Source organism: Rhinopithecus roxellana, chromosome 11, assembly GCF_007565055.1.
Source record: "Rhinopithecus roxellana isolate Shanxi Qingling chromosome 11, ASM756505v1, whole genome shotgun sequence".
In the NCBI taxonomy this organism is placed as follows: Eukaryota; Metazoa; Chordata; class Mammalia; order Primates; family Cercopithecidae; genus Rhinopithecus; species Rhinopithecus roxellana.
This window is the reverse complement of record NC_044559.1, coordinates 12,761,032-12,785,708: the sequence shown is the minus strand read 5'-3', so window position 1 is coordinate 12,785,708 and position 24,677 is coordinate 12,761,032. Positions and strand designations below refer to the sequence as shown.

At 54.7% G+C, this 24,677-nt stretch overlaps 1 protein-coding gene across 8 annotated transcripts in view; it reads left to right on the top strand.

Moving 5' to 3' along the window:
• The window catches only part of ZMIZ1 (zinc finger MIZ-type containing 1), a 241,568-nt gene that overhangs the window by 40,014 nt on the left and 176,877 nt on the right, over nt 1-24,677 (top strand). For all 8 annotated transcript variants that reach the window (XM_030940491.1, XM_030940490.1, XM_030940489.1 and 5 more), the window contains exon 2: nt 9,390-9,499. The gene's annotated coding sequence lies outside the window, so the exon portion shown is untranslated. The remainder of the gene's footprint in view (nt 1-9,389; nt 9,500-24,677) is intronic.

Below are 24,677 nucleotides of genomic sequence, written 5' to 3'. Positions count from 1 at the left end.
TTCACTATGGGTGTTGTCGACACTCACATCCTTGCGTGCAACACACACCCGGTGCCCAGCATGGCTTGACTGCCCCCGCCTGATCATTAGGCTCGTGGATAAGACTCTCTGTCATAGTAAATGAGTATAGAGCACCCCAGCCCAGCAGTCCTGAAGGAACTGGGGAGGTAGCCTCATCTGTCCTCAGCATCTCCACCCCACCTCCATATGGATGGTGCTGGAGAGGGGAGGCTGGGAGGGAGGGATGTGGCGTCCACCCCCAGGTCCCCACACTGGGTTCCTGATCCACCCTTTATTTCTCCCCACCATGCCCACGCACTCGCCCATATTCTGTGTCAGGCCTTGAGGACAGCCCTGGGTCATGGAAGAAGCCCAGTCAAGAGTCAGGCAGCCTGGTGCACAAACCCAGGCTCTAGACAGCCCCTCTGCCTCTCCCATCCTCAGTGTTTTCCCACCTGCAAAATGGTCTTAGCAACAGCCACCTCATGGGGTTATTGTGAGGACAAAAGGGGTGCAGAAACTGCTAAAGAAGTTCCTTCCCCCAGCAGACCTTAGTCTCCCCATCTGTGAAATGGCAATAATGACCCTCACCAGTGGTTTCATGGAGTGTTTTGAAGGTCAGATGAGAAGAAGGTTCAGTGAAGGCTGCAGGGTGGTACCCATAGCATTTGTTCCAGCTCTGAGCAAAGGAGATGAGGGGTGCTGGGCGCTTGGGGGTGGCATGCAGGGCCTGGGCCACATACCTGCATCCAAACCCCCATGCTGCCACCCTCTGGCCTTGGATGTGGGAAGGTTACTTCGTGTTCGTCTCTATTATCCTTAGATTTCTCATCTTTCCAGCAGGCATGTTCATAGTAGTATCTGCTCCTGGCATGGTGGGAGAATTCAGGAGAAATGTGTGTGGAGCTAAGCACAGAGCTTGACACAAAGCAGCTGCTCAAATCAGTGGTATTTGTTATTCTTGTTTCCGGCCTTATTGCCATACCAGTGGCCACTTGGTCTGGAAGGACAGGTGAATGCATGGCGGATGGTGCATTAATATCACACTGGGATACCTATTAATAAGGTTTAATCTGTGTTTCCAGACTTGATGTGCATCCGTCCCACCGAAGAAGAGTTCAAGCTTTTCTTCTAGGGAATTGGGAGGGCCATGCTGAAACTGGCAGCCTCAGCCTGAAAGAGGTGCCCTGGGGAAGGAGGTGGTTGGTACTGATTTTGGCGGACTACAAAGGAGCTGGCTTCTGGGACCCTGAATGCTGTGCCCCCTGCAGCCACCCAGCCCCACAGTGGGAAGCCAGTGGTTACATTTACCCATCTCTTTTGAACCACATGGTGGCTGCACTGCAGCTGGCTCGGAGGCTCCGAAAGAAGGCCCACAGGGGAACACGATGTCTTACCTGAGCTAGGTGAGGACTGCAGCCCCCACTGCCAACACTGCCGTCTGGGGCTTCCAGTTTCACCATAGTTCTTCTAAGCTGCCTGGAAGAAGGGCTTAAACTCATGAACTTCATGACCGATGGACATGAAGTCTGGAAACACAGATGATACCTCATTAACAGGTATCCCAGTTACAGGTATCAATACAATACATCATCTGCCATGCACTCACCTGTGCTTCCAGATGGGGTGGCCACTGGCAGCCAGGGGCTCCTTGCACAGTTATGCAGATGGTTGCCAGCCCACCTGCTCCCCTTGCCTAGCTCCTGGGCTGACCACCACCAGGGCCCCTGTGCACAGAGCCCATGAGCAGTCCCCACCACCGGTGGGCTTCCCAGTCTGTGCCCAACTTAATGATAGCTGCTAGGGTCCAGTAGAGCATGAAATGTCCCCATCCTAGCAGGGGCTTCACTGAAGAAACAAGGCCCTGGCACCCAGGGAGGAGACAGCTGGTAGACACAGGCAGGGCTGCAGGGGCTCGGAGGTCATGGGGCCCAGGTGGGCAGGCAAGGGAGGAGGCAGGCCAGGCTGGAGCCAGTCCTTGAAGGACAGAGAGGATTTAGCTCACTGGAAGGGATGGCATTCCAGAAGGAGAGAAGAATGTGGGCAAAAGTTTGGAGTCATTCCTGGGGAAAGGCATACCCTCTCCCATCAGACATTTGGCCTGCCCTGGCCACCCAGTCTTTCAGTGGCCAGTGGCTGTGGGGTGAAGCAGATGGCCAGGGGGTGGGGGTGATGGGGGATGTGCACCCTCAGGCCTGAGCCAAGGCCTGATTCATTTGTGGCCAATTCCTGCTGGCTTTGCCTGGAAATTCCCAAGCTTGCCCCTTCCCTCAGTTTAGGGAGCTCCAAGAATACGGTCTCACTTATACTTGGCTGAGAACGTCTCACCCACTATCCAGGGAATGGTTTTTAAAAGTACATCAGGTGTGATGTAGGTTAGCCATTAGGAAGAGCCGATCAGGGGCTGTAGGCTGGGGGCTGGGGTGGTTTGTTTGAGTGTTTGGAACAAATATGAACAGAATTCAGTTTAGTGTAAAGTGTTGCGACAGTTACAAATGGGGAGCTAGAGCTTGACCCAGAGTAGGACTTGGCTGGGCTGAAAAAGTAATGGCATATGCAAAGGCCCTGGGGCGTGAACATCCAGGGAACACTGAGTAATTGTGGTATGGCTGGAGTGTAGAGGGTGTGAGAGACTTCTAGAAGTGTGGACACAACTCACAAGTGAAGGACTTGCAGGACTTGAAAATTTGGCAGTGGGATGTGCTGGCAGTGGGGAGTCAGGGCTAGTACCTGAGTGGGGGACAGGTGTGTTCGATTTGCGTTGTAGGGTCGCTTGCCTGTTCCTGTCTTGATTCTGCTGGCCAGCAGACCTTCCTTAACAGCCTGCTCTGTACCAGGTTGGACCCACGCTCAGCACGGGTCCTGTACCTATGTGGAGGCTGAACTAAAGGGAGGGAGTTACATGTAGCAATTCAGGTGTGAGCACAGGTGTGTGAGGGAGCAGGGGAATGGCTGATGACTTCAGACCCACTGGGCTCCATCACCAAAAGTCCTCGGATGAGCATAGCAGAGGTGTTGGGGTAGGCTTCAGGAACCCCATGTTCCTGGCAGGCTCTGTGGACAGGCTGCCTGGAAGCCACCTCTGCCCTGTAATATCAGCATGGCTGAAGGAGCCTGGAATGTGTATCTGTCCCTGTACAGAGGAGAGGAGCAGACGAGGTCCAGAGCGGGGAAGGTTGATGGCAGAGCCCAGGCAGAACTGAGGACCCAGTCTCCCAATCCCGGCTGATTGCACGGATATCCTACCACCCGCCCATTCCTGCAGATCTAAGGACATTTCCCCCAAACCAGGCAAAATAGAGCAGCCTGATTGTCCAGGTCAAAACGTCCGGGTGTTTGGGGAGGGAGGGTTCCTTTATATCTTTCACAACTTAGCAAATTTAATTTCTTCTGATTATTTCTTGACGGTCCCAGGCGTTGGTGGTAAACAACCACTCTCCCCAGAATGTTTCCCTGTGACAGCAGCTTTCTCTGGCAAGGGTGCTATCAACACTTGGCAGGGCCTCCTCCCGGCTCCTGGCTCCCAGCTCCTGAGATCCTGAGCTCCTGATCTCCTGGGCTCTGAGCAAGGCAGCAAGTGAGGGCTTCTGAACGGCTTTCAGCATACAGAGCTGGCCCTGTATACCAGGGCAGGGACAGGCCTGGCTTCAGAGCCTCAAGTGGCCTCTGGTTGTGGATGGTCCCTGTGCGGTGAGGCTGGGTGGTATCAGGTGTCTGCTGGCTCCCACAGCTCTGGTGCCGAGGTCCTTGGCATGGCTCAGTGGTAGGAGGGAGCCTGTCTCCTGAGCAGCTCTGCCAGGCTTGTCTGTGGCCGAGAGACCGGCAGCATACTGGGCCTGTAGCCTCCGTGGTCTGCGTCACACTGGCTTAGGTGTCCTGAGTCAGAGCCAGGAAATGGAGCTGCCATGCGGGGGTGGAGGTGCTGCTGCCCGGGCAGCTGGGGTGAACCCCAACCTCCTGCCCATCCACACCTGGAGGGTCCTGGCCTTGTGCTTCCCTCCCCTGGCCTGGCCTTAATAGGACCAGTGCCTGGAGGAGAGGCTGAAATTCCAGCTGCTGCACACTCCACTTCCTGTGCCCAGGCCCCACCCCATAGGCTGTTGCTGGCAGGGTGCGTGCTGCGATACAGGCACTGCGCTATGCTGTGCTTTCGCCTGAGTTATTCTATTCCCTTTTTCTAGAATGCCCTTTCCAACTCGTTGTCTGGGTGATTTTCTGCTCCCCCTCCAAGAATTTACACAAGAATGACTTTTTTGGTGAAGGCTTCCCTGGCCCCCTACTCTGGCCAAGGCTGCCCCCCTTTCATCTGAGCCCCTCTCCATTGATGGCTCTTGTCACAGTGTAGTATATTCACGTTTGGAGCCCGTTCGCCTGAGTGGGTGCCTTGAGGCTTTTTTCTTTGTGGGTCCTACAGGCCTGATGTGTAGTATCAGCTCAATAAAAGCAGGCTGGATTTAATAAAGGGGGTTCCTGAAGGCGGTGCTGGAGTCTCCCTTTGTGAATGGTGTGGTGAAGAGGAGGTGGGAATTTGCAAATGGAGAGAGGCTGACTTGCCTGCCTGACCCCTGCCCCGATCCCCTCTGAGGGCAGTGCTGCCCCGCTGACTGCTGGGGACTGGGGCGGCCCCCTCCGTTTCCATGCAGCGGCAGCCTTCCCTGCCCCGCAGGAGCTGGCTCCCCAGGTTGCCAGAGTGATCACTCTCCAGAAAACACCCCAGTGGAAACTGCATGAATGATTGATAAGAGCTGAGAGCTGTTTAATTTTTTCCCCCTGTTTAATGGCTATCAATAATTTAATACGCTCTCTGTATGTTTTTAAGAAATAGCACCCATTTCGCCGTCTCCGGTTTAGCAGGCTAAATGATTTAAGTGTTGGAAATGTGCTCTGAGGATGGAGGTTGAGTGAGTCGGAGAAATCTGGAGGCTAGGGGTGGGGGAAGGCGGGTTCAGAGCCAGCCACAGCATCTTGGCCTGGGAGTGTGTGTGTGTGTGTGTGTGTGTGTGTGTGTGTGTGAAGGTGGGAGGGAGAAGGGAGGGAGGGAAGGGGCGGGTAAAAGCCAGCTCCTCTCTGCTAAGAGCAAGATAATTGCTTTTCCGGGGCCTCACTGAGCAGCAGCTGAACAGCTGTCAGCACCCCCCTCTCAAATGCTAAGCTTTTTTTCTGGATGGCTCTGGGGGACCCAGGGGGGCTAGGAAGGAGCTGCCGCCGGTATCACAACGGGCTGCGGGCTGAGAATCTCCCCTCCCCCTGACATCTTTGCCCCCTCCTAAAGCTTCTAAATCATTTTTATTTTAATGATGCAGTAAGGCTGCTGCCCAGGTGGTGTCTTCCAGATGGGGTGTGGGTGGTGGAGTGGCGTGAGGGACTTAGAGGGACCTGGAGGGTCATCTGCCAGTGCTCCCCCAAACTTTCCAGATGCAGAGCATCACCTGAGAGGACTTGCTAAAAATTTAAATTTCTGGGCTGTGTTCCAGACCCATAGACTTCCATTCCCAGGGGAGAGGCCTGGGAAGCTGTGGGTTTAACAATCAGCCCAGGTGATTCTTAGCAGAGGAGTTTGGGAACTACAGAGTCTAGCTCTGTTCTGGTGCTTACAGCACCCACAGCACCACGTGGCAGCTCCCTTCTGCTTGCATGCCTCTGGGAATGAGGTACTCACCACCTCCCAAGGTAGCAGACCCACTTGTGGAAGGCGTACTCTAGTCCAGAGTTGCTTCTGATGTTAGGCTGTGACCTACCCAGCTGCCCTTGTGGGCTTGGAGTTCTCTCTGCTATGGGACAGACCGTGTTTCCTGGGATCTGATGTCTTTCCCTCTCCCAGCCTCACCACTTTCTGGCTTGTTTGGGCCTCTCTGCAGGGTAAGGAGCTTCCTCTCTTAGCAAAAGGTCCTGGAGGTAGAAGGCAGGAAGGTGACAGGTGCTGTGGCCTGCCTGTAGTGTGTGAGGTGGCTGCATCATCCTACAGCTGGTAAGCATCATCGCCGGTACAGTGGGGACCCTGAGGAAGGCAGAAAGAGGCTGGGCCTGAGCACCACCTTGGCCTATCAGGAACTCCATTCCTCCCACGGGAGAGAAAACTGGCTCGTCAGAGATCGTTGTGTCAGCCATAGCTCTTAGATGACACTGGGGGGACCTGAGGGCTTAGAGATTTCCCCAGAGGCCACATATCTATTTAGGACAGAGCTGGAGCTGCAAATATGGGGGCAAGAGGCCCTTAGAGGGGTGGCCAGGCCAAGGCCCTGGTTTTAGGGATCAGCTGAGGCCCCAGCCAGTCACTCACCTGAGGTCGGATGTGGGCGGGCTTCCGCCTTCTCAGTCACTCAGGGCTGATGGACAATTCATGGAGTCAATACATGGAAGGATTTTGGTGGAGCCGATGCCCAGACTCTGTCTGGCATTACAGCTCTTCCTTCTGTCTGCCCAGCAGTTCGCATTGTTTTGCCAGAGGGTGCAGCATTATACTACTGCCATGGATCTCCCAATTTTGTTTTAATAGATAATTAAGAGGGGAGGAGTGGTGCACATTTACTGGGCATCATGGTCTACTGGAAAATGGGGAGTATAATCCCTACCATAAGCCCTGCACTCTTAGCCCCTTACTGCACCCCCAGATTCAGCCCCACCCTCCATCTCGGTGGGAGAAGGCTGGGACCCCGGGAGAGAATTGCCATTTTGGGTGCTGGCAGCTGACCCATCTTGTGATCCCAGTCCCCCATTCTCCCCTGAAGCCTGCTCTGCCCATCACAGAATGGCTGGGGGTGTCTCGACCCTGGGGGAAGAGGAATAGAGGTGCCACCCAACCCTGATAGAGCCTCTGCTTGGAGATCTCTGAGAGCTGGGAAGGCAGAAGAGAGACTTGCACACCTTGGGGAAGACCCAGCCCCAGAGAGAGAACTGTGTGAATATGGACACCCAGGCGAGGCCTGGGGAGATCAGGGAGGGCTTCCAGGAGAAGGTGCCACCTGACTGCAGGCTTGAGCATGGTAGGAAGGGGAAGGGCATCCTGGGGTGGAGGTGTGATGCAGCCTGTGGAGGTGCACAAAAGAGTGACGTAGAGCCTGCAGGGCTGGGGATGGGCTACAGAGGCCAGCTGGCCAGGGCGGGGCTGACCTGATTCACCTGGGCAGAGAGCCACGGAAAGATTTGTCTTTAGTTCCCATTGAAGTGTTACACCCATGCAGAAAAGTGTGTATCTCCTACAGTTGTAGCTTGACAAATTATCCTGAAGGGCACGTGCTTCTGTAGCCGCCAGGCAGATCAAGAAACAGAACGTTGCAGACTGGCTAGAGCCCCCTGTGCCCTCTAGTCACTGCCCCCTCAAAGATACTGACTGGCCTGACTTCCAGCCTGCTGTGAGTTATCTCCTGCTGCCCAGCACACCACCTGAAAACTTGGTGGCTTAAAGCAGACACCATTTATGAAACCTCACAGTTCTGTGGTTTGGCTGGGCTTCTCCACCGATTCCCTCGGGCTCATGTGGCTCCAGTCACCTTTGAGGGTCTGCTGGACTGGAAGGTCCAGACGACCTCAGTCACACAGGCACTGGGTGCTGGCTGTTGCCAGGGGAGTTCCCCACCCTCCAGTAAGACAGATACCTTCTCCATGGCCTGCAGCCTCCCAAGAGAGGGAAGGCTAGAAATGGCAGGACCTCTTGAGGCCTAGTCTCTATAACTCATAAAGTGTCACTCACACTGAATCCTATTGATCTAAACAACTCTCAAGGGCAGCTCTCAGTGGGTGGAGAACAGACTCCACCTTTTGATAGGAGGAACTCCCGAGGACCCTGCCGTATTTCGTCTATTACAAGCGTAGAGTCTTTTTGCCCTTCTTGACCTTTATATAAATGGATCTCTTAAGTGTATTCTCTGTTGTGCCTGGCTTTTTGAGTCAACACTATGTTTGCAAGATTTACCCGTGGTGTTTTTGGATGAAGTTGCAGATCACTCATTCCCAAGCCTGTGCAGCGGTTTGTTGTGTGGAAACACCAGTTGACCCATTCTGTGGTTGGTGGCCATTTGGGAAGTTTTCATTTTCTGACTGTTATGAATTGCCTTGCTACGAGCACTCTAGCACATGTCTTCTGGTGAACATATGCACATTTTTCTGTGGACATGGAGTTGCTGGGTCATGGGAGAGGTCACAGGGTAAGAGACCCTTCCAAACTGTTCTTCAGAGTGGTGGGACTAGTGTCTAGTGTGTGCCCCACCAGCAGAAGGGGACTTTAGAAGACCCAGCTGAAGATGGGCTGGAGGCGCATCTCGTGAACCCTGGAAGGGGCTTCCCATGATGTCCCCTCTGCCCGCCCTGAGCCTCAGGCCCCCAGGTCAGGGGAAGTGAAGCCCTGAGGCTGATCCCTCTTTTCTGAGCGAGAGCTTTCCTGCAGCACTTTTTCCACCCCAGAGGCCTCCCGCTGCCTTCTCCTTTTCCCAGAAGCTGCCTTTCATGGTTGACCTGACCCTCAACAGTCAGGGAAGCCAGGGGTCTGCAAATGCAGGAGCTGGGGGAAAGACAGCCACACTGCTTCCATCCCTGAGGCGGTTTGGACTTCATTCCAGCCTTGCCTTTCGCCATGTGAGGAACCCTTTCCCTCTCAGAGCCTCAGTTTCCTCATTTGTAAAATGACAGAGAAAAGTATCAACTTCACCAAGTCTCTTTCTTCTCATCAACCTGACCCCATATTCTAGAATTGAACAGAGGAAGGGATGCAGGGAGGCCTCCTGCCTTCAGTCGTCCCATGTTGTTCTGTTTGTTCACTGCACACCTTCACGGCACCATTCCTTCATCAAGGAGTCTCTGTGGTCTTTGTTAACCAGTTCAGAGGACAGAGAGAAACTAGACCTCACTCCAATGTCCAGGAGCTGGGCCTGGAGCGGGAGAGTGTCCTGTGGGAAGCGGGAGGAGGCAGGGTTGGCCAGGTGCACAGCCCACTGGAGACGAAGGAGCAAGGAAGGGCAGGTGGGAGAGGGCTCCACGGAAGCACTTGAGCAGAGTCTTGAAGGCCGGGGGCCCTTGAAAGACAGAGAAGTGGGGAGAAGAGCTCTGATCGGGGCACCCAGCATGTGCCAGGGCCGGAGCCAGGGACTCTGGGAGGCTGGGCTGACTAGAGCCCAGTGGTGGGCGGGCAGGTTTGGCTGCTGCTGTGGTCCGTGGCTTTCAGGGCTGCAGGGCTGCTCGGCCAAAGCTGGGGCTTCGAATGTGACATTCAGGAGCTGTGACCTTTATTTGGCAGTGGCGGGGCGGTATCCAGTGTCTAGGGTAGCTCCACGTTGGTGGGCCAGTTCCATCTTCCGGGAGATGGCAGCAAGGACCTAGAGGTCCGTGACGTGGGTGAGGGGCTGCCTGCAGTGTCAGAGCTTGGAGCTCACTGTCCCCTTTCTTGTCTCCCACAGGACTCACGGCAGCTTTATTCTGATTTCGTACTGCTGCTGGGGCTGCTGCCTCGTCCTCCAGACGCTCTCAGCAGACTTGAGTCCTGGTCCTTCGGCGGAGGCCTGAGCAGGTGAGTAAGATGGGCTGGCCCTCTGGTGCTATGCACCTGCTGATGTGGGGCAGACAGGGAGTATGGGCCACCCAGAGTGAATGGTGCTGTTTCAGGGGTCCAGAGGGCTGGGGAGGGGTGGGGCTTCTTTCTCAGTCTTTATTTGTTCCCTGGCCTTTTCCTCTCAAAGGAAGCCACACAGAGGAGGGTGGTGAGTGTCCTGACCTGGGACCTAGACATTGTATTTTATTCTACGGCCAACTCTCAGTGTAGCCTTGGGTAGCCCTTTCCTTCTAGAGGGCCTCAGCTTTCTACTCTAGTCTATGGAAATAACAGTAGTGATATCCTCTAACCCAACAAGCACTTAACTGTGTTCTGGGTACTGTGTGTAGAGTTGTTACTTCTTTCAACGTCACAGCAGCATTATGAGGGCGTGCTGTAATCACCAGCGTTGTACATGTGAGGAAACTGAACCTCACTCAGGAAGTTAACTTGCCCCAGGCGGCACACCTAGCTGAGCCTAGGGTTCAAGTCCAGGTCTGTGTGGCTCCAGTGTGCCAGGCACTGCCCCCCTGGCCTACTCTGCCTCTGGCCTTTCTCCTAGCTTCTTGGGGTGGGGATCAGGGCAATTATGGGTGTCTTCAGAAGTGCCGGATCCTGTCCCAACTTAAGAAAAAGGGAGGGGGGCTCTTACCAGGTGACAGGCTCCTGGTGGGTCTGCAGTCATGACATCACATGTGATGTGATGCGGCAGGGACCAGGCCTGGCCTCCAGGTACCTCTGAGGTGGCAGCCAGGGCCCCCTCTAGAGGAGGGGTGTGTAGGCTGGATAAGGCTTTCTTTCCCTCCGCACCTCACGTTCGTTTTCCTAAGCTTGTATTAAACACTTACTGTGTGCCAGCTCCTGGTTTAGGCACCCACTGCAGTGCAAGGGAAAGGGGCCTGTCCCAGTCTCTGCTCCATGGAGAAACAGAAAGATTCCGATGATGTGGTAAGCCCCGTAACAGTGGCGTGGAGAGAGTTCAGAGGCTGGGGGGAGAATTCTGGGGAGGTGACCCCAAGTGAGTTACAGTATGGGGAGACAGAAGCAGTAGATGGAGCAGAACCTGGCAGGATGTGCATGCACATACAGACATGAATGGTGGTGAGTGCACAGATAATACAAACGTGCAAATGCGTACTTCCTCACAAACGTGTACATAGACGTCGCTTCTGCATGCCACGTGAGTGCACACAGATAACACTTGCATGCACTTGCATGCTCCCATATACATTCACAAACTCCTGTTGGAACTACACATATACACGGGCACAAACTCTCACAAGCACACAGCATTCTCACACACACGGAGCTGCATATCCATGCACACACAATGCAGGGTGCATTCCAACAAGAAGAGGCAATTCAGAGGTCGATGGCTCTGCACGAGCAAAAGCTTCCAGCAGCTCCTGGGAGGCTCTGGGCAGCCTGGGCCGAGGCTGAGCTGGAGCTCTGTTTGTGTGTATGTTGGGGAAGGTGTTGGGGCTTGAGGGCCAGCCATGCAACCGACCAGGGACAAGCCCTTGCCCTCTCCGGGCCTCATTCCCCATCTAGAAACAGGAATCATCCCCGTCCACCTCCTATACGGTGGCCGCAAGGACGAGAGGCTGCTGTGTAGATTGTGGAGAGCAATTTTGGGCACTCTGCAGGGCTTCAACAAATTGAAGCCAGTAGTCTCATGAGAAGAAAACAGGTTACGGGCAGAGTGGGGATGCTGGGGCTGTTCCTCTCCAGGCGTCTCATCCCCTGGGGCCTTGGTACTCTCTGAATCATGGGCACGACAGTCCACCCTGCCTGCCTCCCCAAGGTGGTGGGGGTCTGTGTCATCCCTGCTCCCACTTTCCCACCTGCACTTCCCTGTTGACTGCTGAGGAGTTGGGAGCCTGCAGTGCCCAGCTTTGGTACAGCAACCACATTTGGCTCCCTGCCAGAAGACTGGCACATTGCCTCCGTGAGTTCTCTAAATCCCCTTGAGAAGCCTGAGAAGAAGGTCTTACTGAGCAATTTCCAGATGAGGAAATCGAGGCACAATAAATATAGGCGAGGTTCTCAGGGACACCTGCTCATACGTGTTGGAGCTGGGCTTCAGATCCAGGTCATCAGATGTGAACGTTTATGCTCTTTTCTCCCATGATCTCCCTTCAGGGATAGGTCATTTATTACCCACTTTGCAAATGAGGAAACTGAGGCTCAGAGAGGGCAGGCCACTCAGTCAGGAAGTAGCACAGCCAGGATTGGGTGCTTATTAACCACACTGTACCCTCCTCAATTCAACATTTCCTTTTCCTTTCCCTCCCTCCTTCCCAGAGAGCCCCTCCATGTTAGAGGGGATTCCCAAGGAGGCTTCTGGGATTATCTGGGCTTTATTTCTGACCTAGTATTTGCAGGCATACCTGCCATTTTCTTGCAAGTAGAAAGATAGGCTGTTTTCTGGGGTCTGCTTTCTAGCATGAACTAGTAACTTCCTCTCTACGACTCCTTTGTAAAGCATCTTTAGGATTGTCCTCTGGAAACTTGACCAGCAGAAAGCTCTGGGGTACCCAAGAGGCCTGGAGGAGTCCTAGGCTTTTGGAGAGGTAGCCACTGTTTGCATACCTATTGGGAGGCTCTGTGACCTGCTAAAGGGTCAGAGTGTGGGACCACAGCACAGGGAGCCAGGGTTCTGCCTGGCATAGGTGGTAGGTTCCCCTATGGAAGAAAATCGGAAAGGATCCTCAGGAGGTGACATTTAAGCTGGACCTTGGAAAGAGGAGAAATTTGCTAGGTTGATGTCGAAGGCCAAGGAAGACCCAGCAGAAGGCTCTGCTCCACCAGAGTCCCAGAAAAGTGAGAGTTTATTCATGGCCCTTCGCACCTGCACTTGCACCCAACAATACCCATCAGAGTTTCCTAGAATCAGGGCTAGCTAATAATTTAGCTGTGGTCCAATGCTAAATGAAAATGCAGAGCCCTTTGTTCATGAATTATAAAGGATTTCAAGATGCTGACAGCAAAGTAGGGTCCTTCTAAGCTTGCAGCCCTGTGTGACGGCCCATGAAGCCAACCCTGCTTGAGTAAGTGTAGCAATTGTGGGGTTTAGCGCCAAGAACTGAGTTCGAGTGCAGGCGCCACCAGTTACTTACCAGCCTGACGACCTTGGGCAAGTCCTCCTCATCTCCATAAACCTCATCTGCCAATGAGCGATGGTACCCTCCTGCCTGCAGAGGAGGGTCAGTGGTGCCAGCATCTAGCTTATCCCAAGCAGTCCAGGACAGAAGCTTTGGCCAGGGTGGAATGGCAACCCTTTCCGTCAGGCAGCGGTATTCAAGGCTCTCCTGACCCGCCCCATTTACCTTCCAGCGCTGCCCCTGCCTACCTTGGCGGCCTGGTTTTTTGTGCTTTTCCAAATCTACCAGGCTGGGCAGTGGAGGGTATGGGGAGTCTACTCTGTTTTATTTTCAGAGCTTTCTGTCTGGACTGCCCCTTGCCTACCCATCCATCTCTCCTTGGCAGACTCACTCCTGCAGGTTAGATGTCATGGAGACTTCTTTGACCCCCAGCTCCTTCCTTCCAGCCTTTGCTCTGTGATACCTTTAGTAGCTGCCATGACCTCTTGCACTATAGAGTTCTCTACAGTGTGCAAAGCCCTTTCACACCCATCACACCCTTGAGAACTCTTGAAAGGCCCTATTCCCATTTGCTAGATAGGAAAACAGAGGCTCAGAGGTACAACCACCCTAAGTTCCTAGGCTGAGGTCAGACCCACATTGGGCAGGGGTGTAGACAGTGGCAGCAGAGAGTGGTACCTAGGCTCCACCCTCGGCCGCCTCATCTTGCAGCATTTGAGAAGACTGGCTTTTCCTTTTTGGTAGAAAGCTCCAGCCCCTGGCCTAGGAGAGGTGTGTGGGTTGCTGAAGAGGGCCTGGTAGAGCACAGAGGTCCAGCCAGCTAGAGTAGACACGCACCCAGCCCTGCTTTTCCCCACAAGTGATGTAGCCCAGTTCACGTTGCTTGGCAGGCTAGAGCCAGGTGTACATGGCTCCAAAGTCTGGGGCAGAGGTGAGAAGGCCTTAGCTGGCCTGGGCTGCAACTGCGGGCAAAGGCTGGCCGGATGAGAGGGGTGTCACGTCAGGGGCATGACAAACTGTTCCATATGGCTGGCACTTCACGAAAGACACTCAGAACACTCTTGGTGGATGAGTGTGGAGGATGCTGGCGGATTGCGGCAGTAGACTGGGCTGAGGCATGGAGGTTTTCCAGTTCTGCTACCCCTTTCTTTGTGGCTTCTCATTAGTGACTTTGCCTCTCTGTGCCCCATTTACTCATCTATAAAATGGGGAGAATATCTCTCTAGTTGTGAGGGATTCAACGAAGTAAGCCATGGGCACTCTCACAGCCGTACCTGGAGCGTGGTTAGTGCTTTCTGGCATGTAGAGTGGAGGTGGCAGCAGCGGGAGTGAGTCGGGGGCGGACTCCAGGGCTGTGGCCACACAGGAGGGTTTCCCTCCACGGAGCTGCATGGTTGTGTGGTCTTTTAAGAAAACGTGAAGAGGGAGATCAGGGATTGGGGTTGGGCTGGATTTGGGTTTCACATGAGGCAATCCCAAACAGCTGTTGCTCAGAGCTCTGTGGGCAGCCACCTGGGGCGAAGGCTGCACTCTGCTCGCCAGCCCCTCCAACCCCTGGTGTGCGGCTTTAGGCTGCCAGCATGCACACCCTAAGTTGTCAGTCAGCAGACTTCCAGGGTTACATAGGCGGTTTGGGGCTGGCCGTGAAGACCTTGAATGCCAAGCCCAGCTCACAGCAGGCCTGGCCAGGGCCCAGCCCATGGCCACACGGAGCTGGGATTCCAGGGTCCGCATATGGCATGCCTGTCAATCTTCGGCGCCAGCTGAGAATGCACACCTCTCCTCCCACTGCGTGGAATCTGTGGCCTGCGGCCCGGGCCCTCCACCCCAGCCTCTGCAGCCTGCTATGACTCCACAACCCCCGCCCCAGCCTAGAGCTGGGAATCGTTTGCAGCTCATTGCTTATTCCTGCCCAAGGTAGGATGCCTCTCTGGGTCACCTGGGTGAGACTGCTGTCCTGTTGGACCCTCTGAGCAGGACTTGTGTTCAAGCCTCAGTCCCATCACAGAACTGCTATGTGACCTTGGACAAGTTGCTGCCCCTCTCTCTGAGAAGCCGTTTATTGGTCTGTAAAACCAGAGGATTGGGATGGGTCAGGGATTACAAACTGCAGTCTTCAAGGGTGTCAACAACCCATTGAAGTTGGTACTATCTTGTTGTACAAATGAGAAAACTCAAAGCACAGAGAGGTTAAGAAACTTAGCCAAGGTCACACAGGTTATAGTGGAGCTAGGACTCAGCCCAGTTTTATTTGACACCATAATATGTGTTTTCACTACCACAACAAACTGCCTGTCATAGGTACTTGCATGTTTGCTGGGTGATCCATTCTCTTCATCAGCCAGCTTGAGGTTGAACACTTCCTTGTGCTCCCGCACTGTGCTAGACTCTGGTATCCAACAGTGAATCTGCAGTTGAGCTGGGAGAACACAGCCCCAGGTACGGAGGTCTGAGTAGAGGTCACAGTCTCCAATGCGGGGTTGCTAGGTAGGTGCAGCTCTTTCCTCATGCTGTAGGAGGCAGCCAGAGAAGACTGCCTGGTGGAGGGGGAAGGGGAATGGGGTTCCTATAGAGTGGAAGAGTAGGGTCTTCCTGGGGTCTCGGCACAACTTGGTGGCATGGGTCAGGACAGTCCAGCTGGGGAGGAAGATTGATTCAGCCATAGCTGAGGCAGCCCCTGAGGGCCTTGAATGCTAGGCCACAGAGTGTGGCCATGAACTTGCAGGGAGTGGGGAGCCAAAAGAAGCTGTAGGGCAGTGGCAGCTCCTTTGTGAGAGCTAGGAGGGCTGGCCTCAGCCTGCAAGCTGGGGCAAGGGTGAGGTGTGGTCCAGTCTAAGACTCAGTTCACCCAGGAACTGTGGTAGCAGGAAGAGCAGGGTTGGAGGCTTGTCTACTGGCCAGACCTTCATGCTCCACCACGGCCTCTTCAGCAACCCAGGCACCTCTGCTGGGCCAGGCGCTGGGGCTTTCTACCAAGAGGGGAAAGCCAGTCTTCTCAAATGCTGCAAGATAAAGCGACCGACAGCGGAGCCAGGTGCCACAATCTGCACACCTCCCCCAACCCCATCTTCCGTAGGCCTGACCTCAGCTCAGAGCTTGGGGTGGACATTGCCCAGTGACATGGTGGGATCCGAGAGGCTCAGAGACCAACCCAGGGACACACAGCATCCCTTGTGGTGGGTACAGAAGCTAGAGCAGGTAGGCAGCATCCTTCCCAAGAGAAGTGGGTCTGGGTCTCCCTGTGGCTCTCCCAGAGTCCTGGGGATGCCTCATGGATGGTGTGCGCTCATTCTGGCAGGAGTGTGAGGTTGTAAAGAGTTTCCTGGGTGTTACTTACTGAGGGCGCTTCTCCCTACCACTGATGTTTGCTCCCCTGGCTCTTTTTGAGCTCTGGAGTTTGTCTCTCTCTGGTTCATGAGCGACACACCCAGGCCACACATTGGGGTGGAGGACAGCCTTACCCGTGCCCTGTGTTTCTAGGTCCGAAGCCTCAGTGACCTTGCAGCAAGTAATAGACACTGGGTGGGGCCACAAGCATGGCACCTTTACTGGAACAAAAGCAAACCCACAGCCTCTCTCATGTTGGGAGGAATGGTCTTTAGAAATCATTTTGCTCACCCCACTCGTGGCACAGATGAGGAAACTGAGGCCCAGAGATAGGAGGGCATGCCCTAAGGTAGCCAACATGGCGCTCCAGGCTATCAGCTGAGTGCAGGGCCACCCTAAACTGTGTAGGCTACATGGGGGGTGCAGAGGCTGGCTGGGGCAGGGGCCAGCAGCAGCAGCAATAGGAGCCTTCTATCTGCAGAAAGGCAGGACCGACCCCGAGGGGCCAAGGAAGCTCTGGGGACCTGTGGAGAGCCACCAGAACTGGGACTGAGAGCTGCGTGGGAACCCGCAGACCTGGCTCCGTGGAGCCGCATTTGTGTTCTGCCTCCTGTTGTGAGAGGTTTGCCACCATGAGCGAGGGCTTACCCTGTCATCCATTTAGCCAGAGAGCCCCAGTGAGGCCGGGATTTGCAGGCCCAATGGTCAGGGCTAGGGGCAATGCCTGAGAGTCAGGGCCTAGTGTGAGGCTTACAAGGGGCAAGAGGGTGAGGAAGGAAAGTGGACTCGGGAAACCAGGGGCTGCCCTTTCCCTCATCAGCCTCCTCTCCCAAGGCTCAGCAGAGTGTCCAGCCGGCTCACCGTCTGGGAGGCCGCTGACCACAGGCAGCATGGCATTACCTAGGGCCAGGGTCTATGGACTCTGAAGGCCTCAGAGGTCAGGGAGAGCTTCCTGGAGGAGGTGAGTTGCCAGCTGAGCCCCAAAGAATGACCAGACTATGAGCCAACTGAAAGCATTCCACGCAAAGGGAACAGCTGGGCCAACACCCTGCAGCAGCCACACTGGGGCAGATAATGGGGGCTTTGTGGAGGCTGGGACTGCACAGCAGCGAAAGAAATGAGGCTGGAGATGCCCCCGGGGGGTTGGAGACAGCAGAAGGAGGAAGGTTATATTTTGCTTCTAACTTGTTAAATGCCTCTGAGTAGGTCACGGCCCCACTTTTGTGCCTCAGTTTCCCTTGCATCTCCTCTGAGCTTCAGGCACCTGGGGAGCCACAGCAGGGAAGTGCCTGAGTGGAAGAATCCGCTTCTGGAGGCTGTGAACTGGTGCCGGGGATCTGAGTTGAGGGAAGTATGGGTTTCCCCAGCACCTTGGGGGACAACTAGCCCAGAAGGCTGCTGCTGGACCCAAGGCTTCTGCCCGGTGGAGGAGAGCTGACCTAAGATTTCTGGGATTTGCCAGGCTGGACCAGCCTGGGAGGATGAGGGATTAGGTCCCTAGGGCAGCCCCCACTATGTACTAAGGATCTGGGTCCCAAGATAAAATGAGAGATGTGCCTCCTCTCTCTTTTCTGTGACCAACTCCCTCCTTCCTCCTTCTGCCTCCTTCCCTCCTGCTGGGGACAGGGAGGGGACAGTATTCCTTCTCAAAGCTGCAGCCGGCTGATACCCTGATGCAGAGGAAATGCCATGCCAGTGCCAGGCCTGCTGCCAGCACTCTGGGTGCCTGGGTCCCTCTCCAGGTGTGGCCCCTCCCCGTAGCCTTAGGCTCGGCCCGGTCTGTGTTTGCAGAGCCTCCACTGACCTGCAGCGGCCTCTGTCTCATGCCTCTCCTATCAGCAGAGCGCCAGCCATGGGCTTCTTGGACTCCAAGTTCCTGGGATTGCGCAAATCCCCCCAGCAGTTTGTACAGCGGCCAGCTCAGGCCCCGTCAGCTCAGGATGGCCCAGGTTCCTGCTCGGGAAGTCCATTCTTTTCTGGAATAATAAAGCAGCTGCCCCACAGCAGGGGGTGGCAAGCTTCTCTTATCCTCACAACCCCTGACTCATGTCACCCTCATAACATCAAGTGGGCGAAGGGGGGTGGTGGCGTTTTCCAGAGAGGGAACTAGAGCCAGAAAAGAGAAGGCATGAGACTTGACCAGGGTCACACGGCCCAGCCAGGACTCCAGTCAGGCCCCTGGTCAGGCTTTTTGGACTGAGCCAGTGTTTCCTGTTCAGGGCCATGAGGCAGGTGAGTTGGGAGCAGGCCCTTTGCAGGAGCTGCTGGGGGCCAGCAGGAGAGGCCACCAGTCTCTGTCTTCCCTCTTTGGCTCCAGCTGCTTTAATTGGCCGTGGCTGCCAGTGGTGCTGACATTTACCTGGTGGGAAGGAGGGCCTCCTCCCTCTTGAATTGAGATGCTAAAAATAACTGGGCCCAGCTTCCCAGGGCCCCTGCTCAGCCAGCGCCTGCCTGCACCCTCAGCGACCTTTTTCCTGGGTGCTGGAAGCTAATTGCTTTGCAAGCATGCAGTTCCTTGTGCTGAGAACTTCCTAGGGATTGGGGCAGGAGGCATTGCATGCTCAGCTTCCAAGTCTGAAGAGGGGTCTCTGCAAGACCTCCCTCCCCTCCAGGTAGCAGGGTGATGGGCTCCTGCCTCAGGTCTCCCTCCCCCTTTTCTCCCTGGGTGCAGTACCTGTCCAGGTTGACTACTCCACCCCTGGGTGCTTGGGTGCCTTCTTTGAGCTGCCAGAGTTTCCCCTGGGCTCTAAGAGAGGGGTCTCTGCCCCTCCTTGGAGTTTTCTAATACTCACCTCTCCCTGCACCATACCATAGCACATTTCCAAGCCTCTCTCTTCTCATCTCGGAAATGGGCATGAATCTGACCTTGCAGTGTTGTTGCAGAATGAATCGCAGTGGGCAAAACATGCCTGACCAAGAGCGGAGTGCCTGGGGCCAGGAGGAGGCGCGTGCACATCGTGAGGCCTTCCGTTCTCTTGCTGTGTAAATAGACCCTGGAACCCAAATAAATTAGATTGACTGGACCAGAAGGGGAAGGTCTTGAAGACCCAGGCTGAGGATTAGGGACTCAGTCTCCCTGAAAACAGGGGATGCTTGCCCATCCCCAGGGCACCTCCAGAGTGGCCTGCATGTTTGTTCATTTCTTGCCCTGGGTCAGTGTGACCAGAACCATTTTGACATTGGCCTACATTACCCGGGCTTTGGGGTCATTCCAGTGGAAAAAGAAGTGGTTTTCAGGGCTCTGTGCTTGGCAGGTGTGAGAGCCTGAGCATGCTTAACCCGTCCACAGCTCAATTTCCTCATCTGAAAATGGGGATGATAATACTTCCTTCCCCGTTAAGTATTGTAAGGATTAGATTAGCAATATATGCACAGTATTTAGAAAGTCTGGTGCAGGGCAAGCACTTGGTATGTGTTAGCTGGTACTCATGGTAGTAAGAATAGCAGTTGGGAGTAGTAACAGTGGCCACCTGCCGTTTGTTTAATGATTTTTATCAGATGCTGTGCCGGATGCTAAGCACTTTACATACATTATTTAATGTCACTCTCCCCCACCTCCCAGCAACCATATACAAGGTACTGTTATAAGCTCTACGTTCCAGATGAGGAAACTGAGACGCAGAGAGTGGTTGAACTGAAAACCAGAGTTCAGCATCAGCCCCACTAGGGTGGCCGTCCAGATTGCCTGGGACCATCCTGGTTCTAGCATGGAAAGTTCTGTGTCCCAGAAACCTGTCACATGTGGGCAAAACAGGATGGTTGACCACCCAAGGCCTGCCTGAGTCCACTGGCCCCACTCCAAAGCCCACAGGATCCTCTCCTTGGCTTAGAGGCTTGCTGGTGCAGTTGCTTGGCCCCTTTCCACAACTCATAGACCCCTCCCCCAGCCAGATTGTGCCTGCCCATCCCCCAAGGCCTGGCTCCAGTCTCCTCTCCGGCTTCCTCTCTTCCCTCTCCTCTGCCAGCAGGAGGGGCATGACTCATGCCTGGTGGGCTCTTTGCTCTAGGCTGTGACTGCAGTTGTCTGGTGGACTCTGAGCTGCCCCTCACCAGGCTTCAGTCTCTCCATTTGCACTGAGGGCTTTGGTGGCTTTGCTGCCAGCTTTCCAGAGACGTTCAGGAAACCTCTTCCTTGAAAGAGGGAGGGCAGAGCGAGCCCCTGCCCCCAGCCCTGGCCTGGGCAGTTGGGAGGGATTGCACTGGCCCTTCCGGTGCATTGATGGAGTGCACTGCTGACAAAAGAGAAAGGTCAGCAGGGGGACAGAGCAGAGTTGGTGGTGGCCTGCTGGCCTGCAGTACCCTCCCCCAAGTCAGGGCTTCCTGGGGGAGGGGTGCAGTGCTCCCTGGGCTCTGGGTCAATTCATATTGATGCAGGCAGCTGCTGGCTCAGCAAAGCTGGGCCTCCAAGCCCCCAGAGGGCTGCGGGGAGAAGTCTGGGTCATCCTTGACACCTCACTTTCCCTGACCCCCACCTCCAACAGTCGACTAGGCCCCCTTAGCCGTCTCTGGATCTGTGACCCTCTCACCATCCCAGCCCTGCTGGGGACCATCTTCCTGCTTCTGAAACCCTGAGCCCTTCCCAGCTGTCTCTGGCTTCCCCCATCACCATGCATAAAGTCAGAATTTTGAGGCTGACATTAAGGCCCTTCCTGAGCTCAGAAAGACTGCCCAGAGCTACCCAGGCCTTCTCTGATATCAGCCTGCTTGTGCCCTCCACCCTCCGACCCCAAGGTCATGTGAAGGGTTTGGGGACACCCTGAGTGCCAGGCCGAGCGCTGTCCAGTCAACACTCCAACCCTACCCAGTATGCAGGGCTGAGCCTGCAGCAGAGCTGCAGCCAGGTGCCAAATGGATGCAGTGCCCCCTCCGTGCCCTTCTCAGACTCCCCCTTGAGCTGCCGCCATGCAGTTGCCCAGTGGATCTCATGCCCCAGCTCCCAGAGGGCAGGAGTAATCTGTCTCCCCAGCACATCGGCCAAGGTCCGGTGATGGCAGGAAAGCGCCATGGTTGGTACATAGGCGCTGGGGTCATAATATGAGGGTCCGATTCCGGCTCTGTCACTGACTAACCGTGTGACCTTGGGCAGTCCCTTAACCTCTCGGTGCTTCAATGACATCATTTGTGAAATGTGGGTATTAATGTTCCCTCCTTCACAGGATAGTGGGATTCAATGAAGTGACACTTATAAAGTGTTCGCAGGGTCCCAGAACATTTTAAGGGTCAATAAAGTGAGCTCCCATCAGTCATCATCAGGCAGGTACTGTATCTATGAAATGAGCACTGTCTTCCAAATGGGGCCCTCTTAGTTCTTTGAAGGGTCCGTGCATTTTTGCCCGGACTGTTCTCTCTTTGTCTTCTCCTGCCCTGGCATCCCACCATACCCCCGCCTGACATCTCCTGAGACCTCAGGAAGCCAGCCTGCCCTAGCCTCGCATTCTGGCCTAATCCACCCCATTGCCATGGAATGCCTTCAGGCTATGGCCAGGAATTCTTCCTGTATCCCCTACAGCCCTGCACAGGTGCTTGGACCACAGTGGATGCCTAATAAGAATTTGTTGGGTTGAACCGATATTCACCAAGCAAAGTCACCTTCAAGAACAATGCAGCAATGACCAGCCAGGCCTCTGGGCCCATCCACAGCCCACTGAGGACATTTCTGAGACCAGTCCTGAGCTGCTTTGTGCAGGGGAACAGCATGTGCCCACTCTGGCTTCCTCAGTGGCGGGGGCTTGGGGACAAGTGGGGGAGGCACTGGGGCTCAGCAGCCACACTGGAAGGTTTCTCAGGGGTTCATCTCCCTGTTCTCTGAGCTGTCTTGCCTGTTTTGTTTGCCTCGGTCCCTTCCCCACCCCCACAGTTCTCTGTTAAATTGTGTTATTATATTTAAACAAATCAATTCCATTGCAGAGTTTTTCCTGTCCTAATGATGAGTTTGCAGCACAAATGCCATTGATTTCTCACAGCCCTGAAAACCAGTTGATGAATAGCACCAGGCTTGTCTTTGGAGAGGCACTTAGAGCAGCTCTGCATGGCCCCCTCTGCTTCTCCCCTGTGCTGTCCCCCTCATTCAGGACCCCACCCCCACCCCACATTCCACTGCCCCCTGAGTTGGGGCTGAAGTCGTGTGATAAAGGGAGATCCTCCGTGCCGGCCAGGGCGGGAATGTCATTGCAAGGGCCCGGCCCTATTCTGGTGGAACAATCATAGTGGAGATTTGTATTGATTTTGGCCAAAGGCAGGAGCGCAACTTACAGAGCAGAGAAGTGGTGCGGTGTGATCTTTGTCTTCCCTTACAAGTTCAGAGCGCGTTCCTGAGAGTGATGGCAGATAGCAGCTCAGACACCATTTCTAGACCTTGCTGGGGCTGCTGAAAGACCTTTGAGCACTGCTGTTTTAAAGGGAGGCTCCGGAGGTTTGAGAGCTGTCTGTACTGGGGAGTGCAAAACTTCCCTTTGTGAAATCCTTCAGAACCTGCAGTGTTCAAAGTCACGGTTAAACCACTACCCAGGGCTTTGACTTTCAGATCACTGCCACGTGCATGGGCTTCTCTGAGCTTTCTTATGACCCCGGGGTTTGGGTGGGCAGGTAATATTGTTCCCATTTAGAGGCCGGCAGACTGAGTCAGGGTAGTCACTGGAGAGAGGGAAGGGCTGCTTGTCCACTCCAAGTCCCGAATGCAGCAGCGGCTCCCATGTCTCCTCCTGCAAGAGTAATACATGGCAGGGAAACTACTCTGATCACCAGCCTTTTTGACCTGCTTTCTGTCTGTCTGAGCCCAGGTCCTCGTGCAGGTGTCTCCACTCAGCTGCTGCCTGCAGCATACCACATAAGCCTGTGTGTTAGGCTGGAGTGAGGCAGGAGGGAGCAGCAAGGACTGTGGCATTCTGGAGAGTGCCTGCCCCACCTAAATTCCTAAAAGTTTGGACAACCCATGCCCGTAAAAGTATATACATGGGATGGGACTGGGGACCAAATCTGCTGCCTCTCCCCTATTCTATCTAATTCAAGCCTTTGTTTTGGAGACTAGAATGTGTGGCCCAGAATTGGAAATGGCTCTTCAAGGTCACAGCACAAAGCAGTGGTGAGCTGGGGTTTGGGTCTGGAAGAAGGCGATGAGGCCCCACAGACAGTGCTCTCTCCCCTCCCTCAGGCTTGGCGAGGCAGTGGGGTGGGGGCAGAGGCAGGGCCAGGGACTATGTTCTAGGGAAGACAGACCCCTCACCTCGGACACCCAGGGGTGGCTCAGCAGGCCCCACTTCCCTTTTTTCTCCCTTCCTCCTTCCCTCCCACGCAGACAGACCTCCTGTCCCTGTAATCAGGTTAGCCTCCTGCTCCGATGAGCTGGACCAGCTGCCTCTTAATGGCCTGTCGACCTGGCCCCCTCGCTGGCTCTGGCGTGGGGGAAGGGAAGCTAAGACAAGAACTGTTGGTGGAAAGAGGCCGTCCACTTCCTTGATTCAGACCTTTCCACAGCTTCTAGGATAACGTCCAAGCCCTTAGAATGGCATCCAAGACCCTGCTTGCTTCTCCAGCGCCCACCTCCGGAACACTCTTTTCCTGCAGTCACATGATGCTGTTTCCTGCCTCCCTGCCTTTTCACATGCATGTCCTTTGGCTACTTCCCACCTTCTCAGAAAACTCCTGTGCATCCTTCAAAACCCAATTTGTGCCTCTTCCTGGGGACTGCTTCCTCTGAGCTCCTGCCTGTGTACTCTCACAGCATTGGGTGCTCTGCTGGTCTGGAAATTATTCCCACTGTGTTGGCCTCCATTATTCCTGGATCTGGTTTCTCCCGAGTTCAGGGAGGAAAGGAAGAATATTCCCTTCCCTCTGCACCTCAGGGTACAGCACAGGGAAGTGCTCAGTGAAAGTATAGGGCCAGCAAAGAAGAGAGAAGTAGGGACCAGGGAAGAGAAAGAGACAAGAGTATAAAAAAAGCTGCTCCCAGCCCCTCACGCCGCCCTAGCCTGCTTCCTGCCAGGGAGGCCATTCCCAGCAACGCATGCCTGGCCTGAAATAGACACATGGGGGCCTTGGTAGTGCATTTTCATAGCTCAACACTAAGCAACCTCCTCCCCATATTCCTTGGGCACTGAAGCTCCCTCTCTTCCCAGGGCCTTGCCTCTGCAGCCAAGACCCCTCCTCCAGCAGTGCCCAGACCTCGCCCCTCTGTTCCTGTTAACTTTGTTTTATAAATAAATCATATAAATAGGCTCCTCTGATTCCTCGGAGCATGCAGTGTTTAAGGACTGGGGCACTGCCGCAGGCATAATTGTACTACCGAATCCATCAGCTGCCTAATTACCATTCATTTTGCATTTATTTCTGCTAATTAAAAAGAGAGAAACTCCTAACAACTTTTACGTAAATACTATATTTGTTCTATGTAAAGATGGGATGCTAATTTGCTGGTGATTAGCTGATTATCGGATTTTATAGCTGTCACACAGGATGGCTCTGTCTCCCATTTGCACCCCAGACACCACTTGAGGCCCCTGATCAGATATGGGAGGAAGGAGTCAAGGGAGGCCCACCTGGGGGGTTCAAGGGCCTATATGAAGCCCAGGGTCACCAGGAGCACCATACGCCACTGGGGCTTGGGGCAGGGTCGGTGGAAGGTGCTGCAGTCTGATTGGTGGAGCTGGGAGGAACCTCTGGCTCACTCACTGTTTCTGTATAGATGGAGAAACTGAGACCCAGAGAGGCCTAGCACCTCCCAGCAAAAC